Consider the following 14,723-nt stretch of genomic DNA (forward strand, 5'->3'; position numbering starts at 1 on the left):
AAGCAAAAAGACTGACACCACTTAAAAGGGCAGGAGAAGTAAAATGGCTAGACACATCATAGCCTTAATAGGAAACACATGAGAGATGTTGATCAGAGAATGCTGGCAAACAGATGAGGTCTCTGAAAAAAGAAAAAAAAAAAGGAGGAAACAGAAAACAAGATGGAAAGATAAAATTTCAAAGCAAGCCCTAAATGGGTAGCAGTTCCAGCTAATAGGAAGACCTGTAGTGATTTTGCCAAGTAGTACACAGAGAAGCTGATGATCATTAACATCTTGATAAATTTATTATCAGACAATTCAGTCCTGTCAATGTCAATTCCTTCCAAGAGCCTAGAGGTGGTTTTGTAACGTGAGTAAAAGTAAGTGAATCCCTAAAACAACCAGTCCTCGTTATTTACATCTTCATATACTGAACATTCAGGAGTTAACAGTACGACAGGCATGAGAGTGACCACTGCCAGAGTCGGATCCCGCAGCCGTATCACCTTCCTTCGTCTTCTCCCAGCATCTCCTGTGTCCCCCACAGGGCTGCCCACCAGCTCCCGGCACAGAGCGGGGTAACAGCGCGAGTCCCCGCTCCCCAAACACCTTCCTACCTGCTGCACAGTTTCTAGGAAAAGCTCTTTTTAACACCCACCCTGTGAAGAGGGAGAAGGGCAGAGGCTCAGCAGCAGGGAGCTGGTGGGGCATCCGTGGGCATGGAACGGCTGCAGGGAGACGGCGGCAGGGCTCGGGGACAGGTTCCACGGGGCAGACACTCGTGTGTGTGCATGCCGCTGCTGGCAGGGGTTTAGGCAGTGCAAGAGCCACATCTCCGCAGGGAGGGGAGCCTCTCTCCACGCACAGAGCTGCCAAGCCCTACGGAGAGAAGGAAAACTGAATTTCAGCAGTCCCATCTGCTCCTGCCACCACCTGGAGAGCTGTTCTTGCTTTTCCCCCATTGCTTTCTGAGGGGTTCGCAGGCTCCAGAACCACGCTGAAGTTGTTGACGGGCAGGGAGTCACTAACTTGCAGCTCACTGCCAGCAAGACACAAAAAAAGTGCAGAAACTCCATGGAGAGCTGGAGAGTTGGCTGCCGCACAGGAGGCAGAGCTGCGCTCGGCTCTGCACACGGGGAACGTCACGGCAAAAGCAGCGCTCCGGGGAGGATTCACTCGTGTGCTTTATGGGGCTTGATATACCTTGATTTTTTTTAAACTTAATCATTCATGCCTCACACCATGTTTTGCAGCAAGGCTCTGCCACATTCTAAAACTAAAAATAATCTTCTTACATTTTTAATCAGGCTTCGTTATGAATGGCAGATGCTCAAAACCAAAGTGAAAATCATCATCAGTTGTATTTATTGGCTAAATTCCTGCTACACTCAAAGCTTGAGAAAAATCAAACACATTTGACAGCTGGTAGAATGAAAGGGAAGGATAAATCTTATCCTGACAACATACACCATGCTTACCATGGGCTGTTAAACTCAGAGAAGCATCAGCCTTCACCCAGAATATCATTACTGCTGTGACAGGGTCCCTAAACTACTGTGCCGTGACCAGGGCAGGAGAGGTTTGCTCTGCGGGTGCTGGGGTGCGCCTGCGGTCCCTGTTTGCGCGGTGCTGCTCCATCCCGGAGCTGTGGCACGGGGGCACGGCTGCGCCCACTGGGACGGGCAGGGTCTGTGTCTTGGCCTCCAGCTCCCCTGCGGAGCTGCGGCTCCGAAGGGCGCTCCGGGTCTCACATGTCCCTTCCCGAGCAAGGCTGGCGACCCCGCAGGATGGCGTGGATGTGCTGGGGGCATGGAGAGCTGCTGAGCTCCTCATTTTGCAGGAAGCTTCTCTTGTTGCCTGTAGCTCAATGCCTAACGAACAGGAGCACTTAGAAGGCTGCAGGGGCAGAGACGTCTTGCCGCGCTTGCTCCAGCTCCCACGTGTGCGGGACAAATGGCACAACGTGCCCAGTGGCACTGTGGTGGGCGGTGGGGACGGGAGGGACAGGGTAGCCATGGCCCAGCAGAGCTGCAGGGTGGGGGATGCCGAGCACCCGGCCGGGGACAGTGTCCGACCCCTGCGGCCCTTCTGAAAACAAGGGATAGCCGGTATCTCTTCCATCAGGGCAGCAAGATGATTTCCCAGTAATTTAAGTACAGAAAGATAAAGTTTCAGCTAACTTGTTAACCTGATTGGTGAGCACTAACTCCAGTGTCACATTTCACCTCCAAATAATTGGGGAATTATGATTTGCATTCATTCCCTCTTCACCTGCGGGTCAGAGGTCCGCTGCATGTCCTACAGCATTTGAACAGCTGGTTTGAGGTAACGGTAACGCGTCGCGTGCTCCGAGTCGCCTGGGCAGGTTACGTCACGGCCAGCGAACGGAGCGGGGCGACCCCAACCGTCCCACCGACCAGCACCCTGTCACCTCTGCTTTTCTTTCTTATCACAACTGGTTGCGGGACTCTAGAACACTTGCTAACTTTCTGCTGGGACATATTTTCTGGGCTTGTATGGCTTGAAGACTGTCTGTCTGTGAACGACATTCCTAAAGGGAACACTGAATAAAAAAAATATGTCTGAAACAGAAATGCACGAGTTACAGAAAAATCCCATTTTACTACCAGAGGTTTGCATATTATTATTTGGGTCTGTTTTCACTTGATTTCACACTATGCAGATTTAGTAGGTTACAATGAAGTATTGGGGTAAAATAATTCTGCAAATGAGTGATGCGCTGTGTTTATAATGCGATGCTCTGTATCTATAGCAATTAGTGTGTTACAATTTAAGTATTATATTTAGCTTTCTCCTGAATGTAATCAAACTCAAATTTTAGCATCTTTCACAAAATGAAATCAGTTTACAAAGGGCAATAGAAGTGTCTAACCTTATCTAATTCAAAAATGAAGTACAGCTTTACACTAACAAGAAACAAGCCCAGCTTTTCAAAGTAGAAAATACTTTATTTACCGAAGCATTAGCACTTCTGAGCTTCAGATAGGATTAGCAGATGCAATGCCACTAAAAACCTAGGAAAGTGTGTGACAAAAGGGCATTATTTAGGCTTCGGGCATGCGAGAGGCAGTGTGCCCTGATAGATGCACGTGCTTTGATCCCCGTGCAGAGGACGTTGGGGCAAGGATGGGCTCCCGTCTTTGATTTCCCATCTGCATCATCAGTCACAGCCTGTTTCACCCCGGCCTGGTCTCCCCCCACGCCCCTCTGCGCCTCCCCCTGCCCCGTCCCCTGACCCGTGGCGATTCCCGCAGTCCTTCGCCATGAACCGTTTGCTGCCCGATCCCCAGCGGCAGCGGGATGGTCCTCGCGCGCTGTGGTGCATCTGCTGGCCCTCAGCTCTCCCTGCCACCAGCCCCTGCCTTCCCCATGGCGCCGGGAGCCCTGTGCTTTGCTTTGCACGTTCGGCGGAGCAGAGAGGAGAGACAGGCCAGCACCCCCAGCTCTGACAGTGACCTTCATGGCTTAGCAAAGGAAATTGGTCCTTGTGTCCCTGCCATGACCAGCAGCGCCGAGACCAGCAGCATCCTCCTTCCCAAAATCGCTTTCCTGTGGCTTAGGCCCTTTGCATCTTTGTCTTATGAATTCCCCCACCAAACGAGCTTTGATCTCCCATTTCCTTCCCTCCACACTTGGTCGGTGCAGAGGGAGCACGGAGTTGCCAGCCTGCTCTGTCAGCTCTGTGTCCACAGGGAGGGCGGGGGGAGCTGTGGAGCTGTGACAGGATGCGTTATCGACTGTTCACTTCAAACCACCAGAAGTTATCCAAAAATTCTGGCAGCTTTCTGAAGCCAGCGGTTTTCCCACACCTTTGTCTTCCGTGTATATATATATATATATATATTTACCATGTTACTCGCTTTGCTTCTCAATCATATCTGAGCCTCTGCGTGTTTTGCCAGGGTTCCTGCTCAGATGACTCTCTTTTCTGTGTGAGGGGCAGCACAAAAATAATTTTAAAGCCTGCATTTTAGCTAAGCTTTTGTTTTTACTCCCTTTGGGATACAGGTGAAGAGTCACATGAGTTAGATTGACCCTAATTAAACATCAATATGGGCTAAGATAGGCTTCCTCCCGATCCTCTGGCTGCTGCTAGAGGCAGTGACTTCATGCCTGACCCTTCCCTGTCCCTGTTGCCGCTTCACCTCCAGACCCGCGTAGCTCGAGGCCATCGCTGGAAAGGGCAGAGGAAGCTCCTTCTGGGCAGGGTGCAAAAAAGATGCCGCCCTGGTTTCTGCGAGAGACTTTGTCGGGGGACTTCGTCAGCGCAAACAAACAGCCTGTGCTGGAAACGGGCCTTTGCCAGATGCAGGGAGATCAGACTGGCAGAGAGAAAAACTGTGTTTTCAAACTTCAAAGCACGTTTTGCCAATTATGAAACCTATTACAGTCAGTCGTTAGGACGCGTCCCAGAGCGGGTGTGTGGTGTGCCCGCTGCCTGGGCGCCGGGTCCAGCTGGGCTGGGTGGGCCCGGAGAGAAGCGTCCCCCTGCCCGTCTCCGGGTGTTTGCAGAGTGGTACTTTACACAGAGCCATAGTGTAGACAATGTGTAAACTGTTGGGAAAGAAGAAAATGATTTTGGGTTGAGCGCTTTGTCTGAACTTTGTCCTTTTCTCAAGCAAAAGAAAATATTATTTCACCCTTTAAAGAGCCACACATAATAAGAGGCAAAATGTCAAGACCAATGTTGATATAAACCCCCAAGGAAAACAAACATCTATGTGGCTTCTCCAAAAGGTCTCACTTCCTCACCCCTCTCCCCTAGTTTAAACGGATTTAGTAACGGAGGAGGAAAGGGGGGAGGGCTTCTCCTCTGGTCGCTGCTGAAGGTCCTCGCTCTGCAGGGACCCAGCTCCGCGCGGCCCCGCTGTGAGGGTCCAGCCCCCTCTCCTAGGAAAAGCCGGGTGCACGAGGCAGAGAGGGGAGCACGGAGCCAGACAAAGCCATGGACCCGTTGTACCACACAGGGTGGCGCAGACTCTGGTGCCAGTGCTGCCAAGCGCCCGGGGTGGCACAGGAGGCCGGGCTCGTCCTGGGTACTGAACCCTCAGCTGTTCCCTGCTCGGGTCTGTTGGCTTTTGCAAAGACTTACGTGGGGTTAGAGCTGTTGGCAACTGGCTCCGAGGAGTAAAAATTTGCGTATATTGTGTGTGCAGTGAAGTCTGGGGTGACTCGGAAGTCGTGCCGCGTGTCTACAGAGCACGTCGCCCCTCTGCTCCCACCTTGTATCGTCACGGTTCCTGTTGGTCCCGTCTTCCCCTTGAGCTCTGCGCTCCTCAGCTCAGCTGTAAATGACATTTGTTCCATTGCTGGGGATGGGTTCAAGCTGTTCCAAAGCCACTCCGCAGTTAGCCTGAAATATGAAATTCCTAATGACAGTGCTGTTACCAGAGAGTGCAGATACAGTAATTCCCACCCACAGCAGCAATAACTGTCACATGATGCCACACAAAGTACAGAAATTAATAATTAAAAGCCTTGAACAGGCTTTGGAAGAGCTGTGTTATTATGTGCATCAGAAACAGGATAAATCACAAGCAATTCAGAAGTATATTCCCAGGTTCACTCATAACCATCATGGTATTTGGAGTCCCTTTGGGAGCAATAAACGACAGAGAGTCCATATTATAAAAATAAACATGAACTTAAGTGGCAAGGATTCATTTAAACCAAAAGGGAAAAGACTTTGCTACTTACACTATCACTTTAACATAAGTAGAACAAGTTTTACCGTGGAGCATATGCCCAGTGGTAGGAGGAGGGGACCACAGTGGAGGGAAGTGGTTGACAGTGTCTGCTCCTCCTTGAAGCTGTTTGCCCCAAGAACAACTATGGCTTTTCTAACTGAATTCTGAAAATATGAGCCCTCAAAGTGATGCTCCAAAGTGAAAATAAAAGGCAAAATGCAACTGTTTGTGATCCCACCGCGCTTTTATTCAGCTTTTTCTTAAATGAGCGACTATGACCCCCCTATACACAATATTGGGGGTTTAACATAGGTGCCATGGGATTCAATATTGCCTTTAAAGCCCCAGCTCCAGGAGCCCTCAGGCTATACGGGACTCCTAGCGCTTACTTTAAGGTGTGAGATTCTAGTCCTCATGCTCAGAGCTAAGAGCTGACGGTGTGCCGCGTGGTACTCTGAGAGCAGGAGACAAACCCAACCATGATTTATTGATCTTAATGGTTTTATGCCACTCGAGTGGATTTTAAGAGCCTGATTTTGAAGCTTTTTCTGAATAAGGATTTCAGCATTTTGCCCCAGAATGCTTGTTCAAGTTTAAATGACAACAAGCTTTTCCAATCTGACATTCTTTATTTTCACTTTGGTAAAATAACAAGCTTAGAACGTCCTGCGGGGCACAGACCAACAAAATCACGATAATCAAACAATAGCACGGGGCCAAATGTGAAACACCATTGCCTCTCTGGTGTGTTCGGGCTGGGAGGGGGACGCAGCGGTCAGATTCTTAGCAAAATGGAGAAGGGGCTCGGCAGAGCCAAGAGGCAGACGGAGTGCCAGCGCTCGTGGAAGCAGGGGGGGTGCCAGCACTTTTGGAAGCAGGGGGGGGCCAGCGCTCGTGGAAGCTGCACCACGGCCCGGGAAAATTACCCCGAGGCTTGAGCTAACAAGCCTTTCCCTGGCAAACCACCTCCTGACTCAACCCATCGCCTTCAGTGGGAACTCCGCCTGGGCGAGGGCTGCCAGGTTTGGCCTCATCTACACTGCGCTATTTCTGCCCACAAACACCGCCTTTTCTCAGATCTTAGCTGCATCTCGCCTCTGATGTCGGCTCCTCCTTACAGGCTCCATTTCAATTAGCTCCCTAAATAAATACAGTTCTGATGTGTGGTCTCACGGTGGGTTATTGAACTGGCTCCAAAATGCTTTTTACCGAGGAGCAGCTAACTTTCCTCTGGGTTATCTTACCCTGTAATTCACTTCACACTTCTGATGTAAAAACCCCGCGGGGTAAACATACACAAGCACTTGTCTTTTGCTTGATAGCAGGTTTTTTTCTAATCTCTTGAAGAATTAACCTTAAAATTACTATTGATGGAAGACAGAGCATGTCTGGTATGTGTAGCGCAGCTCTGCAGCTATGTGCAATCTGCTGTAATATCAGTAGATGGAGCTAAGTGAGAAAAGAAAGATTTGAGTATTTGGGTGTTTCTCCCACGGTGCAGGTTTAGCTCTTGATTTGACCTGATTAGGAAAAAAATCTCTCTTTTAGTTCCTGATGCTTTGAAAGTAATATAGGGAATAGCTATGTGTAGCTCTGCCAGCACGATACCCAGTGGAAAACAGTGACTTTTGGAAAAGTAAAGACTTGGAGGCGATTTAGCCTGAGAGATGAAGTATACAGGGGAAGGGAAAGAGGATAGTTGTGTTATTTTTCTGGAAAGTGAGAGATGAGAAGAGTAATCTGTGGGGGTGGCAATAGGGTTTTGAGCACTGAAATGTTCGTTCCTCTTCAGTGAGCCCCAGAAGGTTACTCAGCTGGGCATTAATTATCCCCAGTGTCTCAGAGGATGCACTCCTGAAGTGACAAGCCTGGGAATCAGACCCGGAGAGTAGGTGCAGCATCAGTGCCAACATCCGCTGCCACAGAGCTTCCCCGGAGAAGCTGTCCTCTTGACAGCCGTGGAAGGTGAAATCCATCCTCTGTAGGGGGCTTGCACAAGCTTGCTCTGGGCACCTCCAGTTTGAACAAACGGTGGCTGGTGACTGGTGATGCCAAGGGCTGTGGTGGCCACGCTGCTCCCCGGCCCTGCCCCGCACGGGCTGCTCTGCGCTGACGGCTCCTCAACCTGGGCATGGGGACGGGACGGTGAACGCCTGTGAGAGCTCAGCACCCACAGGAGCGTTTCCCCATCACCCCAACGGGCTGGTGCCAGGGGCTGGTGCCAGGGACCGGTGTCAGCCCTGGGCGCGGGGGGATGACCGGGGCGAGCAAGGCACCATCAGCCTCCCAGCAACCACAGCAGCTTGTTTAAGGTGCTGTTACTGGAACTGAAATAGTGAAGGACAAAGGAGATAGTACTGAACCCTCCCCACAGTTCAAAGAAATGGAGAATATTTCTATATTTAATGTCTTTAATTCTTTTTAGCTCTTGCTGAACGTTGCTCTGTGCAGATGCTGTTTACTTTGGAAGTCGCTGCATTCTAGTGGTCAGCAAACACATCTCTGCACATTTGCAAGTTCTCTTGAACGCCGATGGTGAAAGGTGATAAAGAAAGGCAGGATGTAGTTTAGTACGGTTCTTTCTGTTTCTGCATTTGTTTTATTTTCAGCATCCGAAGTTTAAAATCTTACCAGGAGTACTTTGCTTGTAAAGAATAGAGAAAGAAAAATAGCTTAACGTTACCCCAAGCTTGCTCTGCCGTTACCTGCCTCCCCTGCTGAGGCTGCGCTGTGTGACGAGGCCGGTGTCACTCCGCAGGCTGGGAGTTCGGGGGCAGCGGTTGGTGTGTCTGAATCCTCACCCAACACACCTTGCCACCTTTAGTATATGGCCGATGGCACCCGCGGATCTAGAAGAGAGGGACCAGAGGTTTTAAGGAGGTACAGAGAGTGCACAACCTACACAGCGCAGTGAATTATTAAAGCAGCGTTTGGGTGGAATCGTTGCCCCGTCGGTCAGGCGTCCGGGGAGGAGTGCGGCAGCGGGAGGATGCGCGTGTGCTCCCCGCCGTTCCGGGGAAGGGCCGAGGCCGCGGGGAAGGGCTGGCGCTGCCTCGGCGCCTCTTCTCCACGCGCTGAGGTCGCTGCAGAGACAGGAATGAATAAGTCAGATATTTTCATGCAAACGGGTGAAAATTCTGAAGATATTCTATTTCTCTAAAAGTGTTCAGAAGGCGAATAAAAAGAGTAGAAGGGTGGTTTTTAAAGCCATCTAAACTCCAGCCTTTTTTACAGTCCATTACTGCAAACAAATTATGCCTGTAGTGCTCAAATGTAAGTCAGTCGATGCAACTGGCAAGCAAACTGATGCTTTACAGTTGTAATTATCCAAATGTTCTACACTTAGCATATAAATATTAAATCCTCATAAATAATGTTGTCAGGTCTATTTGATTTCAACTGTATTGTATTGTTGTTAAATGAAACAAACACTATATTTAAATTTATTTCCCTTGCAGTCCCATTGTTCAGTTTTATTTTGATTTCTTTTAAAAGACAAAGAGAAAAGCACATCCATCCTATACAGCAGGCTACAGCCAAAATAAATGCACATCAAATAAGTTTATTTAAACAGACATGCTCATAAAATGTTAACAAGACACCAAATAATTGCAGGAAAAGGCTAAAGTCCAACTCTGTATGGAATCCAAAGGTCTGAGTTGTATTTAAGACAGAGATCAAATAAAATATGCATTGACAGTATAACACCAAGTCTTCTATCATCGGTGATACATCCATTTTTTCAAGGCCAATAAACTTTAATGTGCTGGTGGAGTTGTATCCAAATCACATAAAATGCCCTGCCATAGAACATGTAGAATAGACTAAAATGGGGTTTACGGTTCAAAATATTATCCTATTACTTTTTTTTCCTTCCCACCTCCATTTTGACACAGGGACTAAGTTGCTTACTACATCCTAGTGCTTTAAATGGTAGTGTTTCTGCTACAGAGGAAAACACATCCTTATTATTTGCAAACTAATTATCTTTGTGTACCGACATCAGCCCAGGGTTATGCTGGTCACTTTGGGTCCCACACAGGATTTCAGAGCAGGCGGCTGATGGACGTTTGCTCTCTCGGTGCCACCTGTGAGGGTCCCCGTTACTCGGGTGCCATCCCCAGTACAAACCACCACAGCCGGGTACAGGCACATCCCAAGCAAGGCTTCACCTCCGAGGTGAGGAAAGTTCTTTCTTCTTCTGGCTGCAAAGAAACACTTACAAATGTGACCAGAAGGTACCCTCTGCTTTAGCCACTCAGAATAGAAATAAAGGATGCTTTAAGATCCCATGCTTTTAAACTGCTCTATTGACATTTTTAAAGCTAAATGATGGATTCTGAACACCTTGGCTTGGTGATAGTGAAATCAGCTGCCCTTCGTTGATTATTTTATTATTATGATTTAAATAAAGGACGCCAGTGCTCTTGTCTCCACCTGCTGGAGACCTACAGGTCTCGGCTGTGTCATGCTACAGAAATTCACTTACCGTTTTAATTTGCATTCCAAATTATGGATCCAACAGATATTATTTGCGTGTAGTAGTGTCTCTAAATATTCTGGGTGTATTGCAGTTGTAGGATGATGAACAGAAGGTATTGTTGGCAGATGCTCCTTTTTAAGTATTTCACTATAGTGAAACCAAGGCTGAAATTCAGCCTTTTTTTTTTTTTTAAAAAAGATGCCTATATGATTCTATATCATTTTAGAATATATAAACAAACTTTAAATTGTTTTCCCTGGGCACTGACAGGATTAGAACGGCAGTTTCAGAGGTGAAAGGCCTGTAATTAATACAGCATGCCAATCAAATCCCACCAGTGAAGCACATTTCATTAATATTTGTTTTTTTACTGTTAAGCCACGTTATAAACATTTTAGCAGTTCACATCTGTCTCTCATAGAACAATTGTAATTGAAATTAAAATGCTATTTTTTCCAAGGTAATTATATTTTAGAAGCATACATTCTGGCTGGTGGACGTATGATGTTTTCAGCTGTGTATCTCAGAGCACTGAAAACTCTCTTTAGCCACCAACAACTGCTGCCTCGCGTGTCTTTCACCTGCCAAAAGGAAACAAAAGGTTAGCCTGAAAATTCCTCTTCATCTTTACCATGTTTTGCCCTTCATCCATTCTGTTACCTGCCTCCTCCCAGCCTTTTCAGCCTTTACAGGAGGGCAGTTCCAGCCGCCTTTGTCCTGCCCCCTCTTTCCGCAGAGCCCGCTCCCGGCGGGGGGTCCCTGTCACCCTCCCCCCAGGAGCAGTGCGGTCCCGGGCCATCGTCCCCGTCCTCGGGTGATGGACACGGAGGTATGTGACACTAAGCAGGTGAAGCCGTTGCTTCAGTGAGCAGTGGCTGCTCTGACGACAGAGATACTGTAGGATTTTACAACAAAATGTTAAACATTGTGCAATGTTTCTCCATCTTCTTTGGTGAATTGAGCTTGAAAATTCAAAGCCTTACAGGCTGCACAACTGTCTTTTCCCATTTTATCTGTAGGATTTTAATATCTTGTCAATAACTTAGATTAATACAGCTTATTAATATCTTATTTTAATATCGTCTTTTAAGAATTAGCCACGCTTTTTCTTAGCATCTTTGACTGCAATTCCTTCTTCCCACACGAAGGCAGGGAGAAGAATCTCTAGCATAAAGGGTGTCAGAAACAAAATGTTATAAGTGGTGCGCGTTTTCCAGTGTACGATGATAGCTTGAAACCAACTAATTGAGGTTTCGTGCTTTCCCCGTGTTCTGCTGTGAAATTCCTCCGTGTGATAAAGGGAGTCTAAATGTGTATGATCCCTAATCCTATCACTTCACCAACTTTCACAGCTGAGGAAAACGGGACGTGAGAGCCCCTTTAACGTGCTGTATTGGCCTCATGAGTAATCTTATAACCTGTCATATAAAAAAACGGTATAACAACACATCAACGTACTCCGTCTTCCCCCGAGTTTATGAGCAATGGGTTTATTCCCTGACACTAGTAAAAATTAAGACCCGGGCGCTCGTGTTGGTGTTGAAGACCCTGAGCCTCGGTGTCTGTCCCGGCAGACCCTGGCTCTGCCGCCGCCGAGGGGCTGAGCCCGGAGCCGCCGCGGGGGGCAGCGCCCCGGGGCTGCCGGGGGTCCCGTACCGCCGGCCGGGGGCTGCCGGGAATCCCGGGGGTCGGCAACCCACGCAGGGAGGGGAGGGCGACTCTCTCCTGCTTTTTCCTTCTTGTTTTTCCCGGCGCCGCTCCCAGCGGGGCTGAATCGCGGAGCGCTGCGGGGCGGGGGGGCCGAGCGGGGCCTTTAACGGTGCGGCGCTGGCCCGGGGCTGCGGGGCCGAGCGTCTGCTCCGGCCTGATCACCCGGGTGTCCGAGCGCGCTGGTGCAGCCAAAACCAGAATGTAAACCATTTATCGATTCGTTTATGTGACGGGCGTCTCGGGGTTGTGTGCGGGGTTCGATCTTTTTTTTTAAATCGGGCTTAAACGATGCTACGGGTTGAACAAGAGTTTGACTCTCGCTCTGTGTGGACAAGCGACTGGGCAAATCGGAATTTATGCTATGAAACTCGCGGCTTCAAAAGTGTAAGATCGAATCAGAATTTATGCTATAAAACTCGCGGCTTCAAAAGTGTAAGATCATCATCTGGGGGCGGGTGAGTGGGTGGCATGCTATCCCCCAAGCTTTCAGGTGATCGAGACTGCAACCGAATGCATTCCCGTCTGCAGGGATCCCATTGAAAATCAGACTTTGTAGTTCTCCATCCACCGTTCCATTTATCTGCTTTATAGTCCCTTCTCACGCGGGTTGAAAGGGTGCTCCAAATCTGTGGCAAATGTGGCTGGTTTGGTACGCGTTTATCCGATAACCCGAGCGTTCTTGGGGAACAGCTTTCCCCCGGGAATTGTGCAAATGTTGAACTGCAGAAATACCCAGGGAATTTCTATGGGAAGAGCAAAACCGAGAGCGGGGCTGGAAGCGGGCGAAGCCGCCCCACCGCCCTCTGACTGTTCGGCCCCGTTTTCCTCCTGCGCAGCTACAAAAGGTGCAAAAGAGGCAAAATCGGGCACCGCGGCCCCGGCGAAAATGCTGCAGATCCCTCATTCTGACCAAAAATAAAAATGCTAAAATAATTAGAGGAGCAGATCTGTAGTGCAGGGAGGAGTGTTAAATTGGCTCATCTGTCATTGTCTAAATGAGTCTGAGGGAGAAAGTGTTTATTGTTCGTGATAACCTTTGAGCCCCGGGATCAGAGGATTTCTTTTAGGAAAACACCTTGAGGAGGGATTGCTCTCCAGTGCGATGCCACAACGGAGTTTATATAAACTTACGTCCAGAGATAACTAAAATTAGTAAGCTTTGTGCTTATTGATACCGGCAGAAAAAATACCCGCGTTCCTGCGTGCCTGGCGGTGTCCCGGAGCGGGAGGGGCCCGCGGCGGAGCGGGTAGCCGGGGGGAGCACGGCGGGGCCACAGCCCCGGGGCCGGGCGAGCGGAGCCTCCCGGGGCTGCGGCGGGTGGAACCGCGGAGAGGCGAGAGAAAGAGCGGGGACGAGGAAACGGTGCCAGAAGAGCCTGCAGCTCCGTGAGCAGCCTCCGCGCTGGGTGGCTCCAGGTGAGGACGTGTCGTGCTGGGGACATGCATCACGCCGAGCCGCCGGGCGAGGGGCAGGGAGCTGGAGGCAGGAGCCTGGAAGCGAGACGGATCCGGAGAGAAGCGGGGCGAGGCGGGGGCAGCCCCGCAAGGGCCGGGGGCTCTCGGCGGAGCAGGGGCGCCGGGCCCCCCCCCCGCCCCGCTCTCCCGCCGTCGGATGTTGGCAGGGTGTGGGGAGCGATATTCCGCTGTCTGTGCCGCTCGCACGCTGCAGGGTTTTGCTCCCCTCTTCTTGTACCGCGTGTGCTTAGAGTCCCGAAGAGAATATTTCCACCCCTGCATTCCTTAATGACAGTGCAATAATCACTAATACAAACCAGAAAAGAGCTCTCCGCTCTCGGAGGGACTGCTCAGCCCGGCGAGGTTTGCAGCACTATTTACTTGCACCGCTTCTGATATGACCCCATTTTACGTGATCGTTGTGTATTTACGAAGGCAGGTCAGGAGAGTCACAGCAAAAAAGCCCAATCAGATAATGTAACACAATTACCTACCGACTGCATTTTCTGCTAACTATTAATATCTTTACGTAAAAAGCGACACCGCCTTGCGGGCAAAGCCCTCTCGTCTTCCTCTCCAAACATTTTGTTTTTCATTTCTCCCTTCAAGAAGCACCGGGCGGAACAGCCGCTCTCGGGGCAGCGGAGCTCGGTCCATCCCGGCACCGCGCCGGGGACGGACGCTCCAGCGACCGTCGGGCCGCCGGGCCGGGGGCCCCGGGCAGCCCTGTCCGGGGAGAGGCGTCCCCCCGCCCACCGGGCCCCTCGGGAGCGGACGGTAGCCCCCGCCGCGCTGCGGCCTCCTGCCAGGATCCTGCTCCCGCGGGAGGGGATGCGCCGGGGGGAGCGAAGGAACCGGCCCGGTCTCCCCGGGACAGCGGGGCAGGACGGGGAGCCGGGGGCAGATCCGATGCGGAGGACGCTGCCCCGTTGGAGGCTCCCGGCCGGAGCCTGCCCGCGGTTAGCGCGGTGCTGTGCGGGCGCGCAAATGGCGCGCCGGTGTCTGTGCGGCCCCGGGGCAGGCCCGGCTGCTTTCCACGGGCTCTGCCTGGCCCACGCACGGCACCGGCCCCGCGCGGGGCTCTGGGTGGCCGGGGCGGGGAGGCAGCAGCGTCCTGCGGCGGCGGAATCCGCGGGTTGTGCCCCGGACGCCGCGCTGCCCCCGCGGTGCCGGCGGAGAGCTGGGCGCGGAGCGGGCTCAGCTGCGGGAGCCGCGGAAGGGCCGCGGTCACAGGCCGGGCTGGGAGCGCGGGGTGCGCGGAACCGCGGGCAGCCGATGGAGCCGGTTTCGATGGGGCCCGGCGCCGTCCTGCCCGCGCTCCGCCGACCCCGGCGCTGGGGGAGGGAGAGCGGCTCGGAGCGGCCGCGGTCCCGTCGGCACGGCAG

This window comes from Rissa tridactyla, chromosome 14, assembly GCF_028500815.1.
Source record: "Rissa tridactyla isolate bRisTri1 chromosome 14, bRisTri1.patW.cur.20221130, whole genome shotgun sequence".
NCBI classification, from domain to species: Eukaryota; Metazoa; Chordata; class Aves; order Charadriiformes; family Laridae; genus Rissa; species Rissa tridactyla.